Source organism: Humulus lupulus, chromosome 3 (genome assembly GCF_963169125.1).
Source record: "Humulus lupulus chromosome 3, drHumLupu1.1, whole genome shotgun sequence".
Taxonomy (NCBI): domain Eukaryota; kingdom Viridiplantae; phylum Streptophyta; class Magnoliopsida; order Rosales; family Cannabaceae; genus Humulus; species Humulus lupulus.
Genome location: NC_084795.1, coordinates 230,153,716 through 230,165,116, shown reverse-complemented (window position 1 = coordinate 230,165,116; position 11,401 = coordinate 230,153,716).

Here is an 11,401-nt window from a genome sequence, read left to right as displayed (position 1 = left end):
TAAATTGGATTTTAATGGCTGGTTTGAGTGTTTATAGCTCTTGAGTTTCAGAAATTGAAAAGAGAAGATTAGTGTGTGTTAGGCTGTGTTTTCTGTGGAATTATGTTGTTTAAGTCATGCTAAAGGAGTTGGGATTAATTTGTTGTGAGTTGGGGAGGTTTGGGATGGTTTAAGGTGAGGTTTCAAGCTTAGAAATGATGGGTTTTCTGGGCACGAAAGGGAGGGCCGCGACTCTGTTCTAGAGCGCTGCGGCCCTTGGATGAAAAAGGGCCAAGGAGGCTCGGCCATGGGAGGGCGCCGCGGCGCCCAAAGCAAGGGCCGCAGTGCGTGTCTTGTTCAGGGTAGGCCTGGTTCTGTTTTGAGGCTAGGGTCGTGGCTAAGCTTCAAGGGCCGCAGCCCTTGGTTGCACACATGCGTTTTTGAGGGTTTTAGGGACGGGAAAGTGGTCTAGCATGCTCGGGATTTGTTTCACCACCGTGCTTGGTGGAATTCGGGTTCCCGGGAGTTAGTTTTGTAATCGGAAACCTATATTTGAGTATTAATGAAACCCTATACTTTGGTTGTGACTAGGTGATAAAGGCTTAGGCTCGGGAACAGATCGTGCTTGAGGGGCGTTGCTTGTAATTCAATAACTGTATAGACTAAAGGTAAGAAAACTGCACCTGGTTGAATATATGTGACGGGACTAAGGGCTCCCTATTGTAAACGCTTGAAAAGATGGTATTACGCCATGCAAGCCATTTAGTGAACTAACAGCCTAAGGGTGCCAAGGGTTTCACTAGCGAACAGGGGGCGGCTCGGCCACTGATAGTCGAGGACAGCTTATTATGCACTGAGCTTGGTTTAAGCGGGCCGGAGTCAGTGGGTTAAACAGAGGGTGAGGCCTAAGTCGTCGGCCCTGAATATTTTGTGATATAAGTGTTATATGTGAAAGATTGTATCTTGAATTTGATTGTATGTGCTGAATATCTGTTGGGGATTATCTGATGGGAATACATGCATAATGAGTTAATTTTCTGTTATCATTGATTGAGTTGTTTATGATGTTTTCTTGCTGGGCCTTGGCTCACGGGTGCTACGTGGTGCAGGTAAAGGCAAGGGAAAGTTAGATCAGCCCTGATTGGAGAGCTCAGCGAGCAGAATGTACATAGCCAGGTGCTCGGCTGCCACAGTTGAGGTCTAGGCAAGGACGTGAAACGTGAAGACTATCTGTTTTGCCTTAGTATGGCTAGTGAATACTCATGTACTTTTGGGAATTTATAAACTTATTCTAACTTTGTTTTCGTATGGGATCCCATGTTTACTACAGTTTAAATATATGAAATGAGTCTTTTGAGACCAAAACCTTTTTAACCTTAGCTCTTACATGTTTAGTGACACGTTTTTAAATTAATGACTTGATTAGTGAGTCTTGCACCTTTATAAGTACACAGTGTAACGGTCTTGGCTATCTAGGGCGTTACAACTTGGTATCAGAGCGTCCTAGGTTTAAGGGTTCCTGAAGACTGCCTAGACATGTACATTCGTTGCTGAAGACAAGCTCAAATCAGGGTTTGGTAATGTGCATATGTGTGTTTACGTGCTTATGTGCTTGAGATGAGCTATGAATGTTGTTATTTATTGAATAACTAGGAAGCATGAGATACTGATAGGGCCTGGGCCTTGACTGCTGTGTGAAAATATTGAGGCATGTTTATTAACATTGTCGTGCATGTAAATGAATATATAGATGTTTAATTGTTTATGGTGCATGGATGCTTATAAGTGTTGGTTATCTGTGGTTGATTATGCTCTATTGATGAGTTTTGGAGAAGCTTTTACCCTGTCATCATGGTCTGACTGCCGAGTCGTTATTTGCAGATTGACTTGGATAGCTATGCGTCCAAGAAAATCCGCACGACTAGCCGACACTAGGTCCGGGACCGGTAGTGATGATCAGGGCCAGACTCCCCCGCCAGTCCCTGAGAACTGGCACCAATTAATGGCAGAGATGCAGGCTCGATTATTGAGTCTGGATGAGCAGATCCATCTTCTGTGACAGCAGGCTCCATTAGGGAGTGCTGCCCCTATAGTACCACCTGCAGTGGTACCAGTTGTGCAGCCAGGGGAGGTTGTTAACAAGTGGGAACTGTTATATGAGAGGTTCAGGAAGCAGCAACCCCCAATTTTCGAGGGTGGACCGGATCCGTTGAAAGTCGAGCAGTGGCTAACCATGATTACAATAATTCTGGATTTCATGAGAATTGAGGGGCAGGATAGAGTGGCCTATGCCACTTATATGTTGAGGGAGGATGCCCGCATTTGGTGGGAAGTGGCATCGCAGACTAGGGATGTTACCACTTTGGCCAGAAGTACTATAATGTTGTTGTTAGAGAAGCAAAGGTTAATGAGTTTGTGAGTTTGGTACTGGGCAATATGACTGTTACTAAGTATGCCCTGAAATTTGATAGACTTGCGAAGTTTGCACCAGATCTTGTGCCTACTGATGCTGCTAGGCAAGATCGTTTTATCAGGGGGCTTAATGCTATGATAGCCCGGGATGTCAGGATCACAACGGTACCTGGAGGAACCACTTATGCCCAGGCTGTTGAGAGGGCTCTTACCGCTAAGGAAGCGGAGAACAAGATATGGAAGGAGAGCGCAGTGAGGCGTAAGGGCCACAGGGCGGCGCCTCCTTATTCAGGGGAAGGTAGGGGCGGAGGCCCCAGTGACTTCAAGAGGAAGACTCCTGACACTTCGGCCACTCCTGGTCCTGATAGGAGGGGTCGGGGTGGTCAGGGTGGCCGTCAGGGTGGCGGTGAGGCATGGCGGACCTATCTAGAGTGCCCGAGGTGTAGAAGACGCCATCTGGGCGAGTGTCGGGCTAAGGCATGTTTTGTGTGTGGGGCAGTGGGGCATCTCAGGAAAGACTTTCCAACGGTGAAGAAAGGTGAAGCGGGAAAGGTGGATAGCTTGACTCCAGCTCGAGTATTCACCTTGACTTAGGCGGAGGCTGAGGCTAGTCCCTCAGTAGTGACAGGTCAGCTTACTAGTGCTGGCTTTCCTTTTACAGTATTCATTGATTCTGGTGCTACACATTCTTTTGTTTCTAGTAGAGTGATTGATAGCCTGTGTAGACCTAGTGAGTATCAAACCGCAGGGTTTGTGACTTTGTTACCTACGGGGGAACTGGAAGTCTCTAGGAGGTTGATTAGGGCATTGTCAGTGATGGTTGATAGTAGAGAACTCTCGGTGGATTTGATTGAGTTAGATTTGGAGGAGTTTGATATGATTCTAGGGATAGATTAGCTGGCTAGGTATGGGGCTACAATTGATTGCAGGAAGAAGATGGTTACCTTTGAGCCTGAGGACGAGGACACTTTTGTCTTTGTGGGTGCGGTGTCTGGACCCCGCGTACCTATGATTTCAGCATTGAGAGCCAGGGACTTGTTGCAGGGGGGATGCATAGGTTTCCTGGCCAGTGTGGTGGATACCACTAGAGTTATGCCGGCAGGGCCGGGAGAGACCAGATTGGTGTGTGAGTTTTTGGATGTCTTCCCTGAGGATTTACCAGGGTTGTCACTGCATAGGGAAATTCAGTTTGAGATTGAGTTGGCACCGAGGACAGAACCAGTGTCTAGGACACCATACAGGATGGCACCAGCAGAACTGAAAAGTTGAAAATACAGTTGCAAGAACTTCTGGATTTGGGGTTTATCAGGCCTAGCTACTCTCCATGGGGCGCTCCAGTGTTGTTTGTTAAGAAGAAAGACAAGACTTTGAGGATGTGCATCGACTATAGGGAATTGAACAAGTTAACTATTAAGAATAAGTACCCTCTACCAAGGATTGATGACTTGTTCGATCAGCTGCAGGGTAAGACGGTATTCTCAAAGATTGATCTTCGATCTGGTTATCACCAGCTAAGGATCAAGGATGAGGATATACTAAAGACGGCTTTTCGGACGTGTTATGGGCATTATGAGTTCTTGGTCATGTCTTTTGGTCTAACCAATGCCCCAACAGCTTTTATGGATCTGATGAACAGGGTGTTCAAGGACTTTTTAGACCAGTTCATCATTGTCTTCATCGACGACATTTTGGTATACTCTAGTTCAGAGGCAGAGCATGAGCAGCATCTCCGACAGGTTCTATAGAGATTAAGGGAGCATCAGTTATATGCCAAGTTTAAGAAGTGTGAGTTCTGGCTACCAGAGGTGACTTTCCTTGGACATATAGTTGGGGCAGAAGGGATTAAGGTGGATCCATCCAAGGTAGAAGCAGTTAGAGATTGGCCGAGGCCGACGAATGGCTCAGAGGTACGGAGTTTCCTTGGGTTGGCTGGTTACTACAGGCGGTTTGTAGAGGGGTTCTTGAAGATTTCTTCACCGATGACAGAGTTAACAAGAAAGAATCAGAAGTTCATTTGGTCAGAGAAGTGTGAGAACAACTTTCAGGAACTGAAGCGACGACTTATTTCTGCGCCTGTGTTGAGTCTTCCTTCGGAGGAGGGGAAGTTTGTGGTCTACTGTGATGCGTCGAGGTTGGGTTTAGGCTGTGTACTGATGCAGAATGAGAAGGTTATAGCCTATGCGTCTCGACAGCTGAAAGAGTATGAACAGAGATATCCGACTCATGATTTGGAGTTAGCAGCAGTGGTGTTTGCACTGAAGGTGTGGCGTCATTATCTGTATGGAGAGAAGTGCGAGATATACACTGACCATAAGAGTCTGAAGTATTTCTTCACTCAGAAGGATCTGAATATGAGACAGAGACGTTGGTTAGAGCTGGTTAAGTATTATGATTGTGATATCCTTTATCACCCTGGGAAAGCCAGCGTGGTGGCAGATGCATTGAGCCGGAGGGGCCTAGGACAGTTGTATAGTTCTACTCAGATCTCGAGAGAATTGGCTGATGAGATGGCCAGGGCAAAGATAGAATTGGTGGTGGGCCAGTTAGCCAATATCACTTTGCAGTCGACCCTGTTAGAGCGGGTCAAGGAGGGTCAGTTGACAGATGTGCAGTTGCAGGACACTAGGCAGCAGGTTTTAGCGGGAATGGCTAAGGATTATTCTGTTTCTGAGACAGGTTTGCTTCGGTATCAGGGACGGATATGTGTTCTGGCAGATGAGGGGATTAGACGGGAGATATTGGATGAGTCTCACACTACGCCATACTCACTTCATCCGGGTACCACGAAGATGTATCAAGATCTACAGACATTATACTGGTGGCCCCGGATGAAGAAGGATGTAGTTGAGTATGTGTCTAGATGTTTGACATGTCAACAGGTTAAGGCGGAGCATCAGCGACCAGCGGGGTTGCTTCAGCCTTTGGGTATCTCCCATTGATTGAATTTTCATATAACAATAGTTATCAGTCCACGATTGGAGTGGCTCCTTACGAGATGTTTTATGGGAGGAAGTGTAGATCACCCATTCACTGGGATGAGATGGGTGAGAGAAGGTATTTGGGGCCAGATGTGGTTCAGAAGACTAATGAGGCCATTGAAAATATTCGAGCCAGGATGCTTGCCTCGCAGAGTAGACAGAAATGCTACGCTGATCCTAAGCGTAGGAACGTGGAGTTCCAGGTTGGGGACCACGTGTTTCTGCCAGTTTCACCACTGAGGGGTGTGAGGAGGTTTGGAGTGAAGGGAAAGCTGAGCCCTCGGTTTGTTAGACCCTTTGAGATCCTAGAGAGGGTTGGACAGGTGGCTTATAGGCTGGCCTTTCCACCGTCTCTATCAGGAGTTCATAACGTCTTCCATGTCTCTTTGTTGCGGAAGTATGTTTCGGATACAACACATGTGCTGAGGTATGAGGACTTGGAGCTGCAGGCAGAGTCCTATGAGGAGAGACCAATTCAGATTTTGGATTGGAAGGATAAAGTTCTGCGGAATAAGACGATTCCGTTAGTGAAAGTATTATGGAGGAATAGCGAGGTCGAGGAAGCGACCTGGGAGTTAGAGACGGCGATGCGGGATCAGCATCCCGAGCTATTCAGGTAAATTTCAAGGATGAAATTCTCAGTAGGAGGGGATAGTTGTAACGACCCAAAATCGCTAATAAGGCTTAGGGGCCTTGATTAGTGTGCTAGGAGGGCATTAATGGAATAATTGTGACTTAAGTGAGTAATTATATGTTTAGTAATGTTTATATGATAAATTGATGATATTATGTGATATGTATATATATGTGATAAATGTGAGAACCATATTATTATGTGGTAGGTTTGTAGGGCACGACTCAAGACGATCCTAGGATCAGATAGCGGGGGAAAAGTCACAACGGGGCTTAAGATGTGACTTTGGACAAGTCAGGGGTATTTTAGGTATCGGGTAGTGAATTGGACTATCGGGTTACAAAAATAAATATATGGAGATATATTTGAGGTTAGGATGTCTAGGCGGGAATATTGGGGGATTTTACCATTTTGGCCTCGGGGACGGTTCCGACACCCCGAGCCTTGGGATTGATTTAGCATGAGATAGACTTAAGGAAACTTCTAGAAGAAAATACAAACTGACTAAAACTTTTACCTCAGTTCTCTCTCACTCTCAAGGAAAACAAAGGGAAGGAAAACACAGAAAACATGAGGGAATCAAGGTGGAATTTCTGAGGATTGAGGTGGGGATTTGGAGGCTTAGCTCAGGGATTAATCAAGAACTAAAACAGGGTTAAGGTAAGCTTTTAATTTTCTTCTTTGTGGTTAGAATTCTGGGTTTTGGTTTAGTGTTGAAGCAAACATGGTTTTGATGATTTAAGGTAGAATTAAGGAGGAAACTTGGAAACTTAGCTTGGCTTTGGCTTGGAGAAGTGATTCAACAGAAGAGGTAAGTTTCAACTCATGATTTAGAGGTTTTAAATTGGATTTGAATGGCTGGTTTGAGTGTTTATAGCTCTTGAGTTTCAGAAATTGAAAAGAGAAGATTAGTGTGTGTTAGGCTGTGTTTTCTGTGGAATTATGTTGTTTAAGTCATGCTAAAGGAGTTGGGATTAATTGGTTGTGAGTTGGGGAGCTTTGGGATGGTTTAAGGTGAGGTTTCAAGCTTAGAAATGATGGGTTTTCTGGGCACGAAGGGGAGGGCCGTGGCTCTGTTCTAGAGCGCTGCGGCCCTAGGATGAAAAAGGGCCAAGGAGGCTCGGCCATGGGAGGGCGCCACGGCGCCCAAAGCAAGGGCCGCGGCGCGTGTCTTGTTCATTGTAAGCCTGGTTCTGTTTTGAGGCTAGGGCCGCGGCTAAGCTTCAAGGGCCACAACCCTTGGTTGCACACATGAGTTTTTGAGGGTTTTAGGCACGGGAAAGTGGTCTAGCATGCTCAGGATTGGTTTCACCACCCTGCTTGGTGGAATTCGGGTTCCCGGGAGTTAGTTTTGTAATCGGAAACCTATATTTGAGTATTAATGAAACCCTATACTTTGGTTGTGACTAGGTGATAAAGGCTTAGGCTCGGGAACGGATCGTGCTTGAGGGGCGTTGCTCGTAATTCAATAACTGTACAGACTAAAGGTAAGAAAACTGCACCTGGTTGAATATATGTGACGGGACTAAGGGCTCCCTATTGTAAACGCTTGAAAAGATGGTATTATGCCATGCAAGCCATTTAGTGAACTAACAGCCTAAGGGTGCCAAGGGTTTCACTAGCGCACAGGGCGCGGCTCGGCCACTGGTAGCCGAGGACAGCTTATTATGCACTGAGCTCGGTTCAAGCTGGCCGAAGTCAGTGGGTTAAACAGAGGGTGCGGCCTAAGTCGTCGGCCCTGAATATTATGTGATATAAGTGTTATATGTGAAAGATTGTATCTTGAATTTGATTGTATGTGCCGAATATCTGTTGGGGATTATCTAATGGGAATACATGCGTAATGAGTTAATTGTCTGTTATCATTGATTGAGTTGTTTATGATGTTTTCTTGCTGGGCCTTGGCTCACGGGTGCTACGTGGTGCAGGTAAAGGCAAGGGCAAGTTAGATCAGCCCTGATTGGAGAGCTCAGCGAGCAGAATGTACATAGCCAGGTGCTCGGCTGCCACAGTTGAGGTCTAGGCAAGGACGTGAAACGTGAAGACTGTCTGTTTTGCCTTAGTATGGCTAGTGAATACTCATGTACTTTTGGGAGTCTATAAACTTATTCTAACTTTGTTTTCGTATGGGATCCCATGTCTACTACAGTTTAAATATATGAAATGAGTCTTTTGAGACCAAAATCTTTTTAACCTTAGCTCTTACATGTTTAGTGACACGTTTTTAAATTAATGACTTGATTAGCGAGTCTTACACCTTTATAAGTACACAGTGTAAAAGTCTTGGCTATCCAGGGCATTACACATGGACGCTCGACACATGGGCGCAAGGAGAGGCCCTCGCAAGGCCTAGAGGCGCGAGTCATACAAGGGTATCGTGAGCCTTCGAATCTTCAGCAAGGCGGAGACCTGCAGGCCACTTAGGAGTGTTGGTTGGAACGTGGTCTCGTGAGACCTATAGGCCCGAGCTCGATAGCGTCACTAAGTGACCATTAGCCACGTCTTTCAGCCAGGGATCAGAGATTTTTCCCTTGGTGGATTTTTGGCATCGCCAATAGTCACAGTCATATTCATGTTTATTAACAGGGGTCCGAGCCCCGATCACAACCCAGCTGCAGTTTTCTTACCTCGAGTCCCGAGCAGTTAGATTATGGCTGTCCCAAGCACGATCCCTATCCAGGAGCCTTAATAGTATAACCTAGTCACAAGCAATAACGGTAATCATCAATCACATAGACTGTTTAAAAGTTTAAAGGTTTAATTCTAACCTCTAGGACCTCAAATTCTACTAAACCGAGTAGTAGAATCCTTCCCAAGCCTTTAGGTTTGAGTTACTGAGGTTAAAATCTTATTTTGGCTATTTCTCTCAATTAAATCGCGGTGCACCACGAGTCAGAGAGCCTAAGGCTCTCTCTCTTGGGGGACACGGGCCGCGGCGCGCCCCAACCTACGCGGTAGAGAATGCCTTGGGCAGAACACATGTAAGATAGTCTGTGCTTCCTCGGGCAGAACACACTGCAGGATGGGTAGTGAATGCCCTTGTCGGTAGAGAATTCCCTCAATCATAACATACCGTGGGGCTTGATATAACAATTTTGTTGTGTCCTTTCGGTCATTCGGTAGTTTACTAGTTGTGAGGTATTCCACTCTGGGGGTTATCCAAATTAGTTTTGTGTCTATCACTTTGACCTCAATTGGCTATTTCATTATGCTTGGTTTTTCTAAGAAATCAACTAGGACTACGTTTAACGTGTCCGCCTCTTTGGTGGTGGCGAGTCGGGCTAAAGCATCAACATTCAAATTTTGCTTGTTGGGTACCTGCTCAATGAAGCAGAACTCAAACTCAGACAACTCATCTTTAACCTTAGCTAGATAAGCCGCCATTTTGATACCTCGAGCATTATACTCCCCTAATATCTGATTAATCACGAGCTGAGTATCATTATAACATTGGATCGCCTTTGCTTTCAAGTTCTTTTGCCACTCGTATTCACGCCAATAGAGCTTCGTACTCTGCTTCATTGTTGGATGCTTTGAATCCGAACCTCAGTGATGTATGGAATCTATGTCCATCAGATGAGATCAGAATTATCCTAGCTCCAGATCTGTTTTCGTTAGATGATCCATCAATGAAGTGTTTCCACAACTCTTGCACTGGTTCTCGCATTGGCTCGTCCAGAACACCTTTGCATTCTGCTACAAAATCAGTGAGCGCTTGACTCTTGATTGCTGTGCATGGCTTATATAATATCTTGACCTGAGTGAGTTTGATGGCCCACTTAAGCAAACGTCCCGATGTTTCAAGTTTTTGCAAGGCCTACCTAAAAGGTTGATCGGTTAAGACGTGGATGGTGTCGGACTAGAAGTACGGCCTAAGTTTCCTCGAGGCCAAGATCAAGCAGAAGGGGAGTTTTTCTATTAAAGGGTATCTACATTCAGCTGCCATAACCCTTTTACTCATGTAGTACACCGTTTTTTGCGCCCAATTTTCTTCTCGAACTAATATGGCGCTGACTGCATTTTCTCCATCTACTGGTTTTGTTAATATGGAGGGTTCAACCAGGTGAGTTTTTAGATTCTAAAATGCCTACTCGCATTCTTAGGTCCACTCAAATGTTTTGTTTCCCCTGAGCATATTGTAGAACAGGAGACACTTGTCAATCGATTTTAAAACGAAGCAGTTTAGGGCTGCCACTTTCTCGGTTAAGCTCTGTAATTCTTTATGCGACCTAGGCGAAGGAATTTCTAATAATGACTTGATATTCTCTGGGTTTGCCTCTATCCCTTTTGTGTTGACTATGAAACCCAAAAGTTTTCCTGAGGAAACCCTAAAGGTGCAGTTCTAGGGATTTAACTTCATGACATATTTCCTTAGCACGCCAAAACATTCTTTCAGCTCGGATACATGGTTACTGACAGTCTTTGATTTAACGAGCATATCATCGACATACACTTCCCTATTTTTCCCGATCTGTTTAATGAACATTTTGTTGACCACCCGTTGGTATGTTGCACCAGCATTGTTCAGCCCGAATGGTATAAACTTGTAGTAGTATATGTTATGTTTAGTCATGAAGCTAGTGTGTTCTTGGTCTTAAAGGTTCACCGTGATCTGGTTATATCCAGAATATGCATCCATGAAAGACATGAGCTCGTGACCAGATGTTGCGTCTACCAATTGATCGATTCAAGATAGTGGAAAACAATCCTTAGGACATGCCTTATTGAGGTCGGAGAAGTCAATGGAAGTTCTCCACTTTCCATTGGGCTTTGGGACCAAAATAGGGCTAGCAATCTAGGTCGGATATTTTTCTTCCCTTATTAATCCACACTTAAGTAAGCGAGCTACTTCTTCTAAAGCTTCTGATTGCTCCTTCTCTTGCTCACATGAAGAATGAATCTTGACAGGCACATTCCTGTCAAGATTCATTCTTCATGTGACCAAGAGAAGACGTCCAGGTTATTTCTCAAAAACTCGACCAACTCCTTCTTCCTTTTAGTTCCAAGATTCTTTCCAACCTTTACAATCCTTGAAGGCACCTCTGGGTCGATACTGATTTCCTCGAGCTCCTCCAATGCTTGGAGCTCAGACCTTTCTTTGCCTAATTTAGGATTAATGTTATCCAGTTGGACGACCTCGTTACCTCCTTCCTAAGATTCTTCCACCCCATGGACAATTTCCATTACCCGAGGATCCTCATCCCCCTCAATGATGACCATCACTTGCTGCTTGGGTTGTGATTTTCCCTTCATAGCAATGTTATAACATTCTCTGGAAGTGAGTTGATCTCCTTTTACAGTATATATACTTGAGGTCGAGGGGAACTTCATTGCTAGATGTCTGATTGAGGTAATAGCCTCAAAATTCATCAGCGCGGGTCATCCAAAAATTTTGTTG